The sequence below is a fragment of the Dysidea avara genome, chromosome 5, assembly GCF_963678975.1.
Source record: "Dysidea avara chromosome 5, odDysAvar1.4, whole genome shotgun sequence".
Lineage (NCBI taxonomy): Eukaryota > Metazoa > Porifera > Demospongiae > Dictyoceratida > Dysideidae > Dysidea > Dysidea avara.
Genome location: NC_089276.1, coordinates 23278379 through 23296815, shown reverse-complemented (window position 1 = coordinate 23296815; position 18437 = coordinate 23278379). Strand labels below are relative to the sequence as shown.

At 38.7% G+C, this 18437-nt stretch overlaps 1 protein-coding gene across 1 annotated transcript in view; it reads right to left on the bottom strand.

Moving 5' to 3' along the window:
• The window catches only part of LOC136256363 (protein NLRC3-like), a 54620-nt gene extending 41210 nt beyond the window's left edge, over positions 1-13410 (bottom strand). The window contains exons 1-2 of the mRNA XM_066049300.1: positions 13323-13410; positions 13129-13273 (exon numbers count right to left, since the gene is read on the bottom strand). The gene's annotated coding sequence lies outside the window, so the exon portion shown is untranslated. The remainder of the gene's footprint in view (positions 1-13128; positions 13274-13322) is intronic.
• Positions 13411-18437: the final 5027 nt, after the last annotated feature.

Genomic DNA, 18437 nt, shown 5'->3' with positions numbered 1-18437 from the left:
AGTGTTGTAAATAAACACCTTTAAAATTTATACTACTAATAAATAAGCGCACCAGAATAGGCTGTAATCTTTGCCAGCAAGACTCTTAAGGTCTTAAGGCTGTTGTCTCATTGCCTGAAGGTTGTGTTTTTGTGTTGAAGGGATTTAGTGCCACTGAGAGACAATTGGTGAGTTTAACTACAAGTATTTCAAAAAATTGGAATTTATAACTAGAGTAGGGACCATAGCACATCGATAAAAAGTACTGAAACAAGCTGGAGTAGTGCATGATATTAAATCACAGTGAAACAATAAGGAGTGTTATATCCCTACTGTGCTCCAAGATACCGTAATGGAAATGCACAGTAGGGATATGAAATACAAACAAGTATTTCAAAATTTTGGAATTTATAACTAGAGTAGGGATCATAGCACATCAATAAAAAGCACTGAAACAAGCTGGAATAGTGCACGATGTTAAATCACAGTAAAGCAATAAGAAGTGTTATATCCCTACTGTGCATTTCCATTACGGTATCTTGGAGCACAGTAGGGATATAACACTCCTTATTGTTTTACTGTGATTTAATATCATGCACTACTCCAGCTTGTTTCAGTACTTTTTATCAATGTGCTATGGTCCCTACTCTAGTTATAAATTCCAATTTTTTGAAATACTTGTTTGTTTACTTTTTTTGTAAATAATATTATTATGATTGGTGATGCATATTGTATTTGAAATGGTGCCGCGTGCCCCAGCTATATCATCTGAAAAGTGAAGTATCCATTACGCTTAGTTGTTGGCATTGTCAACCCGTTACACAGCAGTACAAAATCAAAAAAATACCTCTGCAATCAAAGTAGCCACTATGAAAAATACGGACGATTTTTATTACGAAGGGAAGCCATCACAGGCTACCACCAAATCAACACTTTTTGCTGTCAGCAAAGATGAATGAGACACAAAGGAGGACACTGGTAAGTCCATGAAGAATGCATTGTACGTACTGTGGTATGCCATAAGGCGGGCTGAAGCGACATCAAACAGTGAAAAAATCAAGCCCGTAGCCTTAGCTGTTATCAAGTTACGCTTGTCTGAAGGCATCAGGCAGTTGGTCAGTCAGTCAGTCGGTCAGTCAGTCAGTCAGGCAGTCAGTAGAAAATTTCGTTGAATAAAAAAATTTTAAATTCCGTAGCAACTTGTTGAAAGTGTTTCAGGTCGATCTGAAAGCTTGCTTGGACTTAGTTTTACCTAAACAATACTGCCTCATCATCGTCTGGGAAATTGAGGCTGTTTTTTGGGTGATGTTATTTCGTGGGCCATGCCTACTGCTTTGTGGTCCCTACTATACACTACGATACACTACTATCGTAGTGTATGATACATGTATTTGTGTTGTAAAACTTAATTGTAAAAGGCGATTAGCGACTTTGGACCAGGGTGAAAATTGTACTGCTATATTTGGAGGTTGTAGCATATGTATATCTTAGTATCTTACCAAATAATCCTTCATGATCACTAATCACTAATATAGTACAGTGAAAACTGGTCATTATTCAGGTAGGGACAAAATTTTCTGACCTAACTTATTGGGTGGTGGCTGCGGAGATGGATTTAGTGTGTGACAGCATATGGGACAGTGAGTGCTGGCAGCAAGGGGACAACCAATCTGTTAGAGTACCAAAGGCACTACTTCAGACATAGGCAGTTGGCTGTCAGCCCAAAGTGTAACTTTTGGTCCTTATAAGCTCCTGATGAAGAAAGTGATGAAGTCATTATCCATAGGATATATATTTTTCAAAGTATCTGCTTCAGTCCTACTATATACATAGTAGCCAAGCATAAGACAAACATAACACAGCATTCCAGTGGTTTAGTGGTGACCACAACACTGCCTGAGTAAACTGTGGTGAGATTTCAGACAACCAGAAGCCCTGGAATGCCTTCAACACATGAAATACCAAATATCTAATGCCTGGCTTTCATCCACAGTGGATCTGTCTTGGTGGCCACTTGTACAGAAAGCTGCCTCTCTAAGAAGACCAACTTTTAAATTCTCCTGTGAGACATTTATATGGTTAAATCAGTGCCTTGCTAAGGCAGGTACCTGCTTATTATAAGAAAATTTGGCCCAGAAGTAACCATCTTACTGCACCTACTCATGTGGTTTACTCAGGTACAGTACTACTCAATTACAACGGCGCACTCACTCACACATGCAAGTTTGCTTGAGATTTTAAAAATCACTAATTAAGGAGCATGGCAATTGTTTTGGCTGCAATTCTCATGAGGGAAACAGCTGCCACACAGTCTTGTGAGTGAAACAGTTGCCACTATCAAAGTTTAAAATCTTGAGCAAAATTGTACATGTGAGTGAGTGCGACGTTGTGCTTCGGCAGTGCCATATATATATGGTAGCTAGCCATATCAGATACTGCCTAGCAGTGATACATCATGAGTATTTAAGTCACAATGTGTTACTTTATCATCCATCTAAATACAATCCCTGAATGTGTCATTTTGTGTACAGAGCAATCTGCCACAAGGTTGACCATAAAGCGACCTGAGTAAGGTTTCAGCGTATATTGTTAACCATTAATATTATTCACCATTGTTAACAAAAGGTACAATGAAACCTCACTTAGTGGCCACCTCTTTAATAAGACCACTTTGTTATATTGGCCACCTCTAGTAGGTCCCAAACATAGCTAAGCAGTACTTTATGACCTCATTAATAAGGCCACCTTGTTATTAAGGCCAAATTTTTTGGTCCCAGAGCTGGCCCTATTAATGAGGTTTCACTGTACTCATGTGTATTTTTATTTTTCCTAACTTCTTCAGGTTGCACTATGAAGTATTGTTGACTGGTCCATGCATAATGTGGTGATTTGAAATTCTACATGTATAATGGTACGTAGCATGCCTTGTATGCACATGTTGTAATGTGTCCACACATCTTAGAAATAAATATAATTGTATTCTCTATAAATACTCAGTTCCATTGTGCCAATGGGTCGTAAGTGGGTTGAGTATGGATCATCCAGGACATTTGGGTCACATTTTGTCCTGGCCAAGTGGATCTCATCCACTGACAGAATATACAGGATCAGATCACGTGTATAAATTACAGTGAAACTTGTTTATTACCACCTTCGCTCAATAAGCAGGTAGCAGTGTATAAATTCTCAATTTGGAATTGGCTTTTCAAGAGAGGTTGTCTTTCTGTACTGGTGGCCATTATACAGGTTTCCTTGATTGTACTGATGGTGATGGAATGTACATACTAGAGGTGCAACAATATCCTCCACTTAGTGTCATTTGATAGTGATGCAATGGAGACTATGTATTGTTGTATTTAAATACTATACTATTATATTGCAACTCTAGTACAGATTTTTGTTAACTGTTTAGACATACTGGAGCCACACCCACTCATCTGGATTCTACAAATGGAGTCATACCAACTTGTTGTCATTGCACTTACTCGTTACTCCCATTGTGTTTGGATGAATATACATGCTGTCGTGTGAGACTTGCTACCATGGCAGGCCACTGGAGAAGATTTTTCATAGCAGTTATATCACAGTCATTATTGTACAATTCTTACATTAATGTTGTGAAAACTGTTTGGCATTCATGTGTCCTCTGTATGTTGTAATTACGAGTGTAATTTTGTGTGGGGGTGCTGTAAAATGCATGGTGACAATTGTAAATTATCAGGTGGTTTTGCATACCTCCTTTTAGGCTAGCTACATGTGCTAATTACTCACAGCTTGTGTCAACAACTGGTAACTGTAATTGTGCTCTGTGTCATTCTTGAAGCTGCGCCCTTAGAGAGCAAATTACATGAGGGGGGTGACTAAATTCAAATTTCAAATCGAACATTAATGATGGCACGCAGCACACTTCTTTATGGCTACATGCACTGATTAACTACACACGGCCCAGTTCATCAATAACCAGTGACCGCAGTTGTGCTCTGTGTCGTTCTTCAAATTCCGAGTTAAATTCTTACAGAGAGCAAATTACGTGGGGGCAACTAAATTCAAATTTCAAACTAGACATTCTTGAAAATGTATGTTTCAATCTCAACAAAACTATTACAACAGTTTAAAGACACATTGCCCTACATGCCAAGCAAGTATTGCGGAAAACAACAATATGGGTTTTGTATTTGGCCTCTAGGTCGACTGAGGACGATTGAAACTTTGTTTGGTGCTGAAATTACGACTGTAGGGTAGTGATGTATGGTGAAATCAATGATGTGAATCTTGAGGTGATTGAGAGAGTACTGAAGCAATAGCAGGGCAATCAATGTTTGAAACGCACAAAGGAACGCAAGGCATACACCTGCGGTTGTGTCTAACCGCATGCGATAAAAAAAAATTTATAAAAAAACAACCAAACCTACCCTTTGATGTCGGCAATATCGATCTCGAAACAGTCAGCATGGATTTGCTTCACTGCTTGTGTGGTAGTTACTAGTGACACAATGAGTTCAATTCTAGAGTTTCAGAGGGATAGCATAAGTGACAGGTGAGTTATAGGAAGGCCGAATTTGACAACGTTCCTTCCTGTAAAATCCTTATGTGTAGTGGTAACTTCATTTATTGTCTGCGGCGCACGTTTCTGCTTTACTGGCCACGTGACTCACTACTGTGAGTCTTGATATGCATCAAGCAGCTGGCTCACTCGGTTCGACAGCTAGCTTGGTCAAGTGCTGGTATGGCTGATGAAGGTAAAATCCCAAATCTCACCATACAACCACTAATTAAATCAGCAGTGGCGGATCCAGGGGGGGGGGGGGGGTACATCAGGTTCTAGCTACTAATCTTGAGTTAGTTACTAAACCACTATCCCAGAAAAAAATCACACCTTGTACAAGACACTTTGATTCCATCCTCTGATCAGACAGTGGTAAAGGTGTAGCCTGATAATGCAATCATGTTACTCTAATTAATGTGCACCCACATGAGTTTTAAGTTGTTAACACGTGACAACTTGGTTTAATGGCAACTGTACCACCAGACCCCAAGCAAAGGAGATTGCTGGACTACTACCAAAGGTAATAGTTATGCTGCAAAGGTTGTTAGCTAATTTATTGTTAATTGTGTGCAGTAGGCCAAGGACTAACCCCAAGAATTTAGTTAGTGATAGTCAAGGTGATGACAATAATTTAGAGGATTCTATTGAAGATAGCAATGCTGATAGAGGTGATGACAATTCTATCAAAGATATTGATGATGATAGAGGTGATGGCTATGATTTTGAAGATTCTATTGAGGATACTGTAGTAATGCCGATTTCATTAATAAGACATGCATGTCCAGTACTAGAACTGCTACACTTCCTTCACAAGGAGACATTGGTTGAGTGGTGACAGTTGCAAGCAGTCTAAGTAATCAAGAGAAGTACAATTTATTAACAAAACCATTCCATCCTAATCAGTTTTATCAATTTCCTTGAATTAAAGATAGCAGTGGCAAGAATCGATTCTTCAAGTACCATTGGCTTGAGAAGTATCCAGGTCTAGTGTATCCTCCTAGTGATAATGGTGAAGTATTGCGTACTATTTGCTAAACCTGACTGCTTAGCTTCTCAATCTGGTCTTGGTATCCTTGTTTCTCGACTACTTACTAGTGTGCGTAAAGCAACTGAATTTCTAAATAGTCACTTTTTTTGGTAAGGATGGAAAAGAAAAACTAACTCATGTTCAAGCTGTTACAGATGTTGGGTATTCTAAGCAATATATGGAGGGTCAGTCTAACCCAATTGAGCAACTGTGTGATAACGTGTCTTCTAAACAAATCAAGGAAAACAGATCAAAATTGGAGTCCATTCTTATTATTGTTATATTATGTGGTCAACAAAACATACTATTTAGAGGCCGCCGGGATGACGCAGGGACTACTGCTTCATACAAAGGTAATTTTAGAGCTCTTTTAAATTTTAGGTGTGAAGCTGGGGATGTTATCCTTGAAGAGCATTTAAAATCTTCATCTTCTCGTGCAACGTATATATCAAAAACAATTCATTAAGGCTTGTGGGGAACACATAAAAGATGTGATTTTAGAAGAAGTGCAAAAGGCTAGGTTTTACTCAATAATTGCTGATGAAGCAACTGATTCATAAAACAGTGAACAGTTATCAATTGTATTACGATTTGTCAATGATAAAATGAATTTACGAGAAGAGTTTATGGGTTTTGTGGAATGTAAACATGGTGTTACAGGGGAAACATTAGCTGGTACAATTTTAGAAACTATTGATGACTAGAAATTAGAGAAACATGATCTATGTGGCCAAGCATATGATGGTGCTGGGGCAATGGCTGGCACAACCAAAGGAGTTGCTGCAAGAATTTCTCAGCTGTATCCAAAAGCATGTTATACACACATGTGTTAAATCTTTGCATTGGCTTCTGTACCAGATATAAGGAATATGTTGAATGTAGCAAGTGGAATAGCAAGGTTTTTTAATAATTCACCAAAATGACAGATAGTTCTAGATAAGTTCATTGAGGACCTACATAAAAGAGACTCACAATCTTCTAAGCGAAAGAAATTGAAAGAACTATGCAAGACACGCTGGGTTGAGATACATGATGCCTTTGAAGCATTTTCAGAGCTATTTAAGTCAACTGTTCAGTGTCTAGAAGAAATTGTTGATCCATCATCAAGGCAATCATGGAACACAGAAACTGTTGCTGATGCCTCATCTCATTTGAGAGCATTAACAGATTTCAAGTTTATAGTCACTCTAATTGTTTCAAATAATCTTTTTGGCATACATCAAAGGACTCAGTGTTAAGCTGCAAGGAAAGTGGCAGAATATTGTCCATGCACATGACAATATTGAAACAATTTTGAAGCAGTTAAGTGCTGTGAGGTCAAAGTTAGATTGGTTTCATGAAGCTAAGGGACTTGCTTCAAAAGTTAATGTGGAACCATCAGTTCCAAGAAAAACTTGTCATCAAAAACATCGAGTGAATGTTCCAGCTAGTTCACCTAGTGAATATTATAAACGTGCAGTGACTATTCCATTTCTGGATCATCTAATTTCAGAAACGAACAACCGTTTTAACAAATACAGCCTAAAAAAGTTCAGAGTACTGAAGCTCATACCACCTAATGTCTATGCAAGCAAAAGTTGTTTAACTAGTAATGATATAAAAGACTTTTTAGCTGTCTATGGTGATGACCTACCAAACATTTTTACATTAAGCACTGAACTACATTGTTCAAGTTTAAAGTGGACAAATGATAAGAAATTATCTGAAGGGTGTAATACAATTGTTAAAGCATTAAACAAGCCAATCCAGACTTCTTTCCAAATATAAATTTAATACTAAGAATTTCTGCTACACAACCAGTAACAACATGTGAGTGTGAGCAATCAATAAGCAAATTAAGGTTAGTTAAACCTATGCTAAGAACAACAATGGTTCAAGAGAGACTGAATGGTCTTTCTATGTTACATGTACATTCTGATTTGAAACTAAACAATGAAGACATCATAGACAAATTTGAAAGTTATAGACCTAGACGAATGAAAGCTAATATGTTAGAATCAGAGTAACTATATTATTTTCACATGTGTACTTTGTTACTATTGCTAAAATCAAGTATTGTTGCTTTTATTTATTTGGGTATTTTGTGTTCTACATGTGCAATTCATCAAAAAATGATCATTAAAATTGATCAATTAAAATGATCAATTTCAAGAAACAGCCCCTATACCCTCAGCAATTTACATGTTCAGCCATGTAGTTTTATTCCCACTATCAGTGCTCAAATGCCATAAAATGCAATCTCAGAGCATCCAATTTCAAACATTTTACTGCCCCCAGACCCCCCTATCCTTAGCATGCTTTGCATGCTGTTTGTGCTTCACACAATACTTATGTTACTATCAAATAATTATAGTTTTTCAGTCCAATTTCTCAGGATCTCATAATAGTCCTGGACTTCACAATGTCATTTGTAGCACTGCATTGTCTATCTAACATAGGATCACTGATTATGCCCCTCCCCCCCTTTAAAATCTCTGGATCCACCCCTGATTAGTGACATAGAAAACCTTTTGGAATTTTACCATAACAGTCTCACGTGACAGCAGGTCCCTAAATGAAACTTAGAGCCCTCACTTCAGGTCTCTAAGTGGTATGAATAACTTCATTAACTGTGTCAACATCAAAGAGAATTATTCATGCTACTTTCTAAATGTGTTTACTGACTCAATAACTCAATGATTGTAATTTTGTTTAAATTTTTGTATCCCATATTGCACTTATACTCGCTTGCGAGGTTCTGCAATTATCTATATAATAATAATTCTCTAACTCTTTTCCGGCACTGCCCCTTCGTTCTTGGTTGGATTCCAATCGGATCAGTACCATTCAAATCCAAAATTTGAGGCGAATCTTTTAATCCGGAATTGGTGGCGAATTGCTAAACTAGGGGAAATATTCTTTAAACCACCGTAACTACCCGAGGAAGACACGAATGTGTCCAAAACTTTCTGGAGACCCTTATCGTGTTACCAGCCTTCCCCATCCCAGCCTACACTAGACATTTCTCTCCCCCTGTGGATGACAGAACGAGAAACTGAAGCCATAAAATTTTTAAACAAAAACTCCCTGGTTTTTTTCCCGATTAGCTTCAAACTTGCTAGACCAACTACCTGTCCAAATCAATGTCTCATAAGGTGGTTTCCATGTCTATCATTACATGTTAACCTTGGTTGCAAGATACTTATCACTGTCAATGGTCATTACAAGTTTACAATATGCGTATACAGCGTTCCAGTATACACGCGTTGCCAATAGAAATCAGATGATGTCATATAGAAAAGCTTACAATAAAATAGGATCAATCACTTTTTTATGATTTAACCAATCACATCAGTGAATTTGATCATGTGATATGGTGTGTACATTATCATCTGGCAAATTTATTTTTTATTCTATCACACCCACCAGTATAAAAGGAGAATTTCATAGTGGATGTGACAAGTCTACGAACGATGATCAGGCTACTTGACAGACCACAGAAGGAAGACTCGCCGGGAATACACACTCTACACCCTGCTGCGCTGTCCACTACAAGGATAGACGTCCTGAGGCCTACACCACTGTGTGCAAGATGAAGTATTAGCTACTGCAACACGAATACAAGCAGGTCAGGGACTACAGACAGACCTAAAACGGAGGATTACCAGCAACACCACTGCAAGGGAGAAGGAAATAGTCAAAAACAAAAGAGAGTTTCATAGTGGGTGTGGCAAGTTAACGAGCTATGATTACTCCAATCAGGCTACCTAACAGACTACAAAAGGAAGATTCACCATTATGAGAGAGGAAGAACGGAAGATTATGTTCAACTACTCTAATAGAACATACATCTACCTTATCAGACGACGAATCGTGGACAATATCATGAAGTTGCTATTGTAGTCTTCAATGTGTAGGGAGACACAGACACATTTTCACTCCTTGGTAACTCCACGGGGACAGCTGAAACTTTTAGAAACTCTATTACTTTATCTTCACTGAACTACCCTAATAGAACATACATCGCGATATCTACCCTAATAGAACACACACAACCTCTAATTGAGTAACCACTCTTCGTATGAAGGATTCACCTTGGCTGTGCACCTTGATTCTGAAAGTAACTAAAATACAACTCTTCTCTATCCAAATACACATGGTGGTGTTGACCTTCTTGCTCAGTACAGCCGATTAACTTGAATACCCATACTCAATACTGTACTGCATACACACTTTGTCATGCAATAAGTAAACATCACAACAATACCCTGACTAGGATGTAGAAATGGAACTCCAATTCAGTTACTCACTACTGTATGTGACAAACGCAAGTTGAATTAGAATATAGCTCATTGTGGTGAGGTACCAACTATTGGTAAACTGATACTCATACCACACTCAGACACTTTATGTTAGTTCATGCAACATCATCCAAATGAATTGAAGTAGAGTACATCCCAATTGTGATATTTGTGCCGCTCAAAACTAATCAGTTCTTTTATGTATGTGCATGGTTGTAATGGGACACATCTTGATACGCAACCTTCATGAGAACTGTGTAGATCTCTGGGTACCTGATCTCTGCATGTGTGGAGCCTGTAACTGTACACATGCATCTTGATAAACCATCTGCATGAGTACTGCACAGATGTGCAGAAATTCCAGTGTACAAGGCCACCAACATTATAACTAGATGTTAGTGCCATACACAATTGAAGAAATTATGCGTGCACATCAGTAGCTATGTGTAATCCCGTCTTTGTTGGTATGTAATGATGTGATTACTCCTTGATGATTAGTAATGTTTAAATTTAAGTGTATTCACACAATAGGCGGTGGAGACTGGGGGGCCAGGGGGGCCATGGCCCTCCCACTTTTATGGAACACTGTTTGCAAGAAAAGATCGAGATACTCTAACACCCCGTTCACACTATCCTGAGTTAGCCAGAGTGTTTTCAACTTGAGTTATTGAACTTGGATTGGCACTTGTTCACACTACTGCATCTGACACAAGCTTGATAGTGCGAGTGCTGAATAATAATTAGTTAATACAAGCGCACAAGCTTTTGATTATTTAAATACTTAATAAAAAGGCACTAGAATTGTAGCGAGGAAGTGTAGAACTAGCTGAAATAAGTTGTACAATGTTATAGATGCCATGTTTAAGCTATTGGGTGCTCCTTTCACCAGGAATATTAACGCATCGTTCAAGCGTAACCATCACAAAGTCTACCAGAACCTCTACCAGAACCTCAACCAGAACTATGGTACATCATAGCCACTTTGATAAATGGCTTCAGAGCATAGAATATACTCGCTGTGTAGCCAACAGAAGCAAGTAATATTGTTATAGGGTTGGCAATGACCCCTGTGGATTAACTTGTAACTCAGGGGATGGAACCTACCAATGGTCTAGTTTTAAATGGTGGGTTCGGTGGAGACCAAATGCCCTTCGTTTGGGATATAGCTATGTTGTAAATTTTGACTGATGTTAGCTTATATTCATAAAATTGGTAGGAACATCTAGAATGTTGTCCAGTGCTTTTATGGGTTATTGAGTGAGGTGCTCTACAAAATACACTTGTTTAAAAGGTAATTCGCTGTACTTCAATTTTCACTAAAATGGAGCTTGGCTGATCTGCAATAAAAAACCAACCCACTGAAACTCACGTAACTAAGTCCAAGGTTGGTTTACAAACTCCCAGGCACCTTTTTGGACTTTATTAAGTAGAGCTTTATAGTGTTCATGTGCCAACACAAGCTGAACAGATGCTCTCGCTCACGCTATAATTTAGAAACTTGCAGCATCCATTTCCCCAAGAATACTCATCTGATTTCAATAATATAATGATCACCACGTAATGTACCATTCATGGTAACGTTGAAGCATGCTAAACAGCATCGCTGATGCTGCTGCCCATTTTTATTAAAAATCCTGAAAAATCGTGGAAAATTAAAATGCGCGCTACAGAAACAGCAATGGAAATCACTGTATCATTACCCTACGGTTTTGATGTAGAGTTGGATAGGATTGATCACCCAGAGTTGGAGGAGAAACTATAGACATTGATTTTTTCATTGCCAACCCTAATTGTTAACCTGAGTTGGCCAGCTCGGAATACGTTCATACTGTACGCTATCTCAGGCCAACCCGTGTCAGCCCACCTTTCCTTGTCGTGTCATGCTGGACTACGGTTCGATTGATTCACACTGCAACTTGTTTCGAGCCGTGCCATGCTCTACCCAGGTTAGAGGGTAGTGTGAACGGGGTGTAATAGAACAGTCAGGATCTGGATACTCTAATAGAGCAGTCACAATATTCAAAGAAGCAGTGTAGCAAGTTACTTAGCTATGCATGTGTAGTTATAAAATTGGTGGAGAGCAGCTATTGTCAGCAGGCTGTGACCTTCCTTTTTTTTTTTTTTTGGTCTTCAACTTACAGCCAGCCTGGCCCCCTCACTCTTTGGCCTGCTCCACTGCCCGATTCACACAATAACACATAACAATTGTCTTAGTATCACGCACACGCCTAGTAATAATAATACTTATTATTATTATCTTGATGCAACAAAATAATTTTTGTGGTAACCATATGGCTTCTTTTGTATGGCTTTCAATTAGGCTGAATTAGCTAAGTTTCCTCTATACTGTAACCTTAGAAGTAAGCCTCTGTTGTTATAGAGACTTCCTCAATTAGCCCAATGAATAAACTTTCTGTTGGTATATGGCTTTAGGCTAATAGAGTTAAGCTATTCTGACTAGACAGCCCTTTTAAAACGGGTTTATAGAGTTAAAAGATAGCAGTTTAATTTTAAAACTATACATGCATTAAAATTAATGGTTGTGCACTCAGCAGTACACAGTAATACCATACTGCAAACAAAGCACAGAAAGTTTGTTGATACGTTTGTTCACAAATGGATAGTCACTACCAATAGTTCTGTAGAACCATCTGCAACCAGGATCAAGATTTTTAAAGCAGCTTGATCGCTTGATACTGAAAAAAAAAAACAGGGCCTGGTTTGCTAGTCGAGACTTGGTCGGGGTTTGTATCGCCAATACTTCCCCAGTAGGTGGGGAATAACAATTTTCTATGATGCAAATCCCCACTGGTAGTCAGGGATTACATTGATAGGTGCATTAAAAAACAGTAGTGGATACTAAACCGAAAGTCGGTTCAATAAGCCAGACTCGATATTGAACCGACAGTAAAACTTAGACAAAAAAACTTAGACAAAAAAGGGCCACTAAATGAAAATAATAAACCGCAAAACTCAGCCGGGGATCAGACCCTGGACTACTGGAACTGTAGGCAGTGTGCTAACCACTGTGCTACTGCTGCTAGCTACCCACTACCCCTACTTTTCTACCTTACAAATGTTACTCATGTAGTAGTGTCACTGTATATAGTAAGAAGAACGTAACCAAAAGGTGAAGAAGAAACCAAAGCCGAACCCGACCTTAACCCTAAGGCTACTTTCGTGTCCCCTAAAGTCGAATGGTCGAGGAAACTACTAAACGCGAAAAAAAAACCTTTCGGTTTAGTAACCACTTCCTATAAAAATTAAAAAAAACCAACAGTATTTGAACTAGTTACCTTTCAAGAGACTGCACACACAGAGGTGGCTTTTTCATCAACTTTCGGCCGTCGACCAGGAGAACCCAGACGAGTCCTTGATTTCAAATCGACGTTTGTATGTGCAACCCGGCAATCAGACAATAATCGGCACCACGATTATTTCCTATAGAGCAAAGTACAGGTCATACTGCAGTGCCACACTAATGACTTACAATCTGACAACATATACTTATCAGTAGAGTTTTTCACTACATCCACCACAAAAACAGTCTCAGAATCACACGTGAACATGACGTAAAGCGGATCACGTGATCACCAGAAGTGTTGCCAGATGATTTGCTCCAAATGTTCATGTCAAAAAGTTTACAGATTATTTCGGGTTCACAAACAAGACAAAACGTTTATCAATCTATGAACTAACTTGGCAACACTGCTTAGCTAGCTACCAGCAGCGGCGGAGGAAGTAGTTGATATGAGGGGGGGCTCCGCTGACCCAGACTTATTTCTATAGTTTGGTAAAGTGAGACCAAAAAAAAAAAAAAAAAAAAAAAAAAGGTCACAACCAACTGACAAGAGCTTTCCACCTCACCAGCTACCATTTCTAGCTGATAAACTACATAAAAATCCTTACATAGCTCGCTACACACTGACTACTTTATTAGAGTGACTACTCTATTAGAGTATCTCGATCTTTATCACGGTTTTCAGCCCCACTCCAAGAAAGATAATTTCGGTGTGATATCATTCTGAGGGGGGGCTAAGCCCCCCCTCAGCAGACCGAGGGGGGGGCTTTAGCCTCCTAGCCCCCCCCTTTCCGCCGCCTATGGCTACCAGCAAATGTGCTGCGGTCCTACCATACTAAGGAGTATAATATGCACAATGCAGGGGCGAATCCAGGGTTTGGAAAGGAGGGGCAGGGTAGTAGGTATATGGATCATGGAGAAGGGGGTCTGGGGGGCACAATCCCCCAGAAGCTATAAAGCTATGTCATATGTTTCAGGATTTAAAATTTTAATGTATGGAGTGCTGTATGCACACAAATATCTTAATCATAGCTACTGCTTTCTAAGTGGACTATGGATGAGTGACAGTCATGAGTAGTTCAACTACCTAACTATATATTAGCCTAAAGAATGGCATACACAAGAACATGTGCATTTCATTTACAAAATTTTATTAGCTGATTTAGCAGGCTAAATGTTCCCATGCATGGGATAGTGTTGCAGATGCTAGTTTTCACATACTCAGCAACTATGGAGGATCAATAATGCGTGTGGTGAGTCAGTGACTGTTCTATTAGAGTATTTTACTGACTGCTCTATTAGAGTATCTGGGGGTGGAGGAGGGGGAGCACGTGCCCCCACGCTCCACCGCAATGCACAGTAGCCTCGCGTAGCCAGACCCTTTCCTTTCTATTGTGTGGGGGCGGGAAAAGAATAAACAAATTTCCAAGTATGAAAAAATTAACTGTTGCCTCGCAACCTAATTTTTACATTATTTGTAGGTGTCAATGTCTAAAGTAACCTCTCCAAGTTTTACTGGATCGGATGGTGCATTTGAATCATGGGATATCATGACATTGAAGTTGTAAGGCCACTCCAAGAAAATTTCTTATTTCACATTTCATTGACCTCAAAAATATATGTGGGCGCGGGGCGGTTCATTATCCATTATTCATTATAGCTAGCTAGATATTTCCACTTATTTTCGAAATTTATAACTAACTTAGCTACATGCCAGGTAAGAATATAATACAGCAGAAATATTTAAACTAAGAACCTGAACAGTGAAAAGCTAGCTAAATGGGCTTTCTGAATGCTAAACTAGTTACTACTATGCAATCACACGACAAATAAGGAACAAATCGTTCAGTTGACAGCAATAATGAATGACCATGCAGGAAGAGAATCTGCATGCGGGCGGGAAATGGGAAACATGGAGTGGCCTAATTTTCCCATATATGTATATTCTCTATGAGAATGACACCAGTTGCCCCTTCTCGGTAATCGCACAAATCATGGAATACAGTATCATATCTTAAGATCAATACACATTATCTATTAAAACTTGGAGAGATTATTGTTGACATTCACACCTACAAATTATGCAAAATTGATATGGAATTTTGGTTTCTCCATTATGTTAAAATACCTCATTTATGTGATTGCCCAGAAGGGGCAACTGTAGCCAGTGGCGATTCTAGACCTGACCTACATGCAGGGGGAGGCAAAGTAGGGAACGGTATGATTATTGTTGAATGGCTGTAATATAAAGTAGAATTTCAGGGGGGTCTGGGGGTGCAACCCCCAAGAAGCTGCAGGATTTTTGCAATTTGAAGGCTTGAAAACAGCCTAAAATTGATGAAAAAAATGCTAAAAATAACAAAGCCAATCTATACTGCAACTTTTCCCCAAGATTTAAAAAAAGTTATTTTTCAGCAGGGGGGTCATGGCGCCCCCTGGCCCCCCCTTAGAATCGCCTATGACTGTAGCCCCCTTACATAGATATGAATGGGAAAACCACAAAATTCAAAATGTCATATCTTATGACATATATTTCCTGATATATCTACTTTTACAGATTACTGATGGCCTGTTAGTGCAGTACGCTGACGATACAACATTGATTTGTAGCAGAGCTACTCTTTCCCTTGCAGCGGCTACCATGAATGCACAGTTGCAACTGATATACATTACTGGATTAGTAACAGTAAAACGAGACTAAACTTGGCAAAATCTAACGTCATGTTGTTCAAAGTTGGCCTTTAAAAGTCTTCAGAGCTTCCTAGCATCTCAATAAATGAGCATTTCCTGCAAGTGTCAAGACAGGCAAAATTGAGCCTCCTATCCTGTATTAGTGCCTCAGTGATAACCGACTTCAGGAACTGGGTTTGCGTTTGGGGAATACTCATTTGCAAACACAAGATGCTGATAATTCCATTTTATCTAAAGCATGTTTACAAGTAACATCCCTTCCGATGGCTTGTCGCCGGCAAAGAAATTAGCTGCAGCTGATGAACGCTCATATTATGATAACCATTTGAATACACTATCAGTCCAAGGTAAATTGAAAAATTCTGTGACTCTTGAATACCTGGAAAAGATTGTTGTTTGGATGCAACCCAGGTCAATTCTCGTTTATTCACCATGCTGCCTCTGACACCCTTCCCACACTTACCCACAGCAGTCAATTTAAAATGTCGGCACATACAATTTGCATGTGGTGCAAAGTACACACTATGTGATTGCCTCAGCCTATATACCACTGCTCATATGTTTTGGGTGGATATCCCAGTGCCTGGACAGGACTAGCTGTTTCACATATCACCATAACAAAGTTTTACACTGTTTGACTACTGAACTTACTAATTTCTTTTCAGGAACTAAGCACAATTTCAATTTATGCTGACTTAATTACCTGGTATGCATGCAAGTGACTCTCCACAAACAACAATCCCTCCTTCTCTACTTACTACTCCATACCGACTAGAGGTGTGTGATGACTATTTTAGACATATCTCGATATTTCCTTTGAACGTATCTTGATTATCTATTAAATATATCTTGATAACTGAAACAATTATTTATTTTAGTAAACTGTCAATATTGTAACCAGTAAAGTGAGCAAATTGCAATTTTGAAGACTTTAAAAAAGTGAAAAATGTTAGTCTTGACACTGTTCCCAAGTGATAATAGAGTTTGAGCCCCCAGGAGGTGCCTACACCATCAGGTATACAAATAATTTATGGAAGTTTACTATTATCTAGATTAATAAACCTATATCATCCTTATCTCAATAAGTCTTATGATATCTTGATAATCGAATGTATCTAGATAATCGCACACATCCAATACCGACCAGACATTGTTCTTTACAATGAAGGAAACAACTCAATAGCCTAGCTTGTTAGAATTAACATGTCCCTTAGACTCAATAGAGCATCTCAACTCTGCTAGGGATAGAAAAAAAGGAAAAAGAAAGTACCAGGAGCTTCAGTCAAAATTCAATTGTCTAGGACTTTCTTGTTTTTATGATACAATTGAACTAAGTGTTTCAGGTCACTACTTGCCTTCATTTCAAAATTACTGTGTTAACTTTTGTGATCAAGATTGCTAAATCTTCCTGCAGACATATTCTCTTCTTCAAGAAGAATATTTTTGGCAAGAGATTTCCCAGAATGGTCAGGGGAATCTTGAAAGCTGACCACTTTTTTTTAATACTCAAGTTTTTGTTTTTTCCCTTGTCACACCCACTCATGGGTCATTTTATTGCCTTATCCATGGTCATGTGTGTCCGAGGACTCACACACTAGTTAGCTATTTATTTACTTGTAGCATAACTTTGTTATTCGTCAATATTGATGGTTTCTTTCTCTTCTAACCTGAAATCAGTGCAAAAGCAAAAGTAGCTATCTGGGTATTGTTTTTGACTGCAGCTGACTTGCTAAAGTTACTGTTAGATATGTTAGATATGCTAGTCCTATCTCACTTGCACTATGCTCTCCTGCATGGGGCCGGGTCCTCCACTTTGTCAGCAGTCCTTGCATCATTTGGAACATATACATGTACAAAATCAGGCAGTGCGGATGACCACGCAACTATCTATAAGTTTGACCATGTATCTCAGTATTATCCATAACTCAACTGGTTACCATTTAATAAACTCATCCAATTCCAGTCTTCTTGTCTAATGTTTCGCCAATACCACCAAGTCAAATGTATTCTTTTGTCACCTCCGATTTGGTTTGGTCACTGCCATTCCCAATATGATACCAGGATGAATGACTTATTTGCTAATTCCCAGAGGTTGCGCACTTAGGTTTACTGCTGCTCACAGGTGGAATGCAATACTATCTAACTTCCACCCTGCCATCAAAGACCTCCGCTACCTGCAATTCTGCCATGATATTTACTTAATAATTTGCAACAACCAGAACTGTCAACAGTATAAGTTGCTGCAACATCTACTGTACTGTAGATGAGTTATCAGAGCGAGAGTGCGAGATATTGTCTACAATTTCCAGAAACAGAAAATCAGTACCCAGATGAACAAACTTTTTCTGACTTATGCAAAACAATTGCCAATACAGATGTAAACATCTAGAGAATGCTTTATATCAGTCCCATGTAAGGACAGCAATATATATAGACTTTTGCTTGTATGCTTTGCTTCTGAGGATACCAAAATGTATAATATGTTCATGGTTACATCATTACAAACATTGATGACAGCTGAGCATAGTGATTCACTCTGAGCTAAAAACCCACCATGTTAACCACCATGCTCTTGTTTTTAATCTTGCATAGTTTTCCCCGTAACATGCAGTA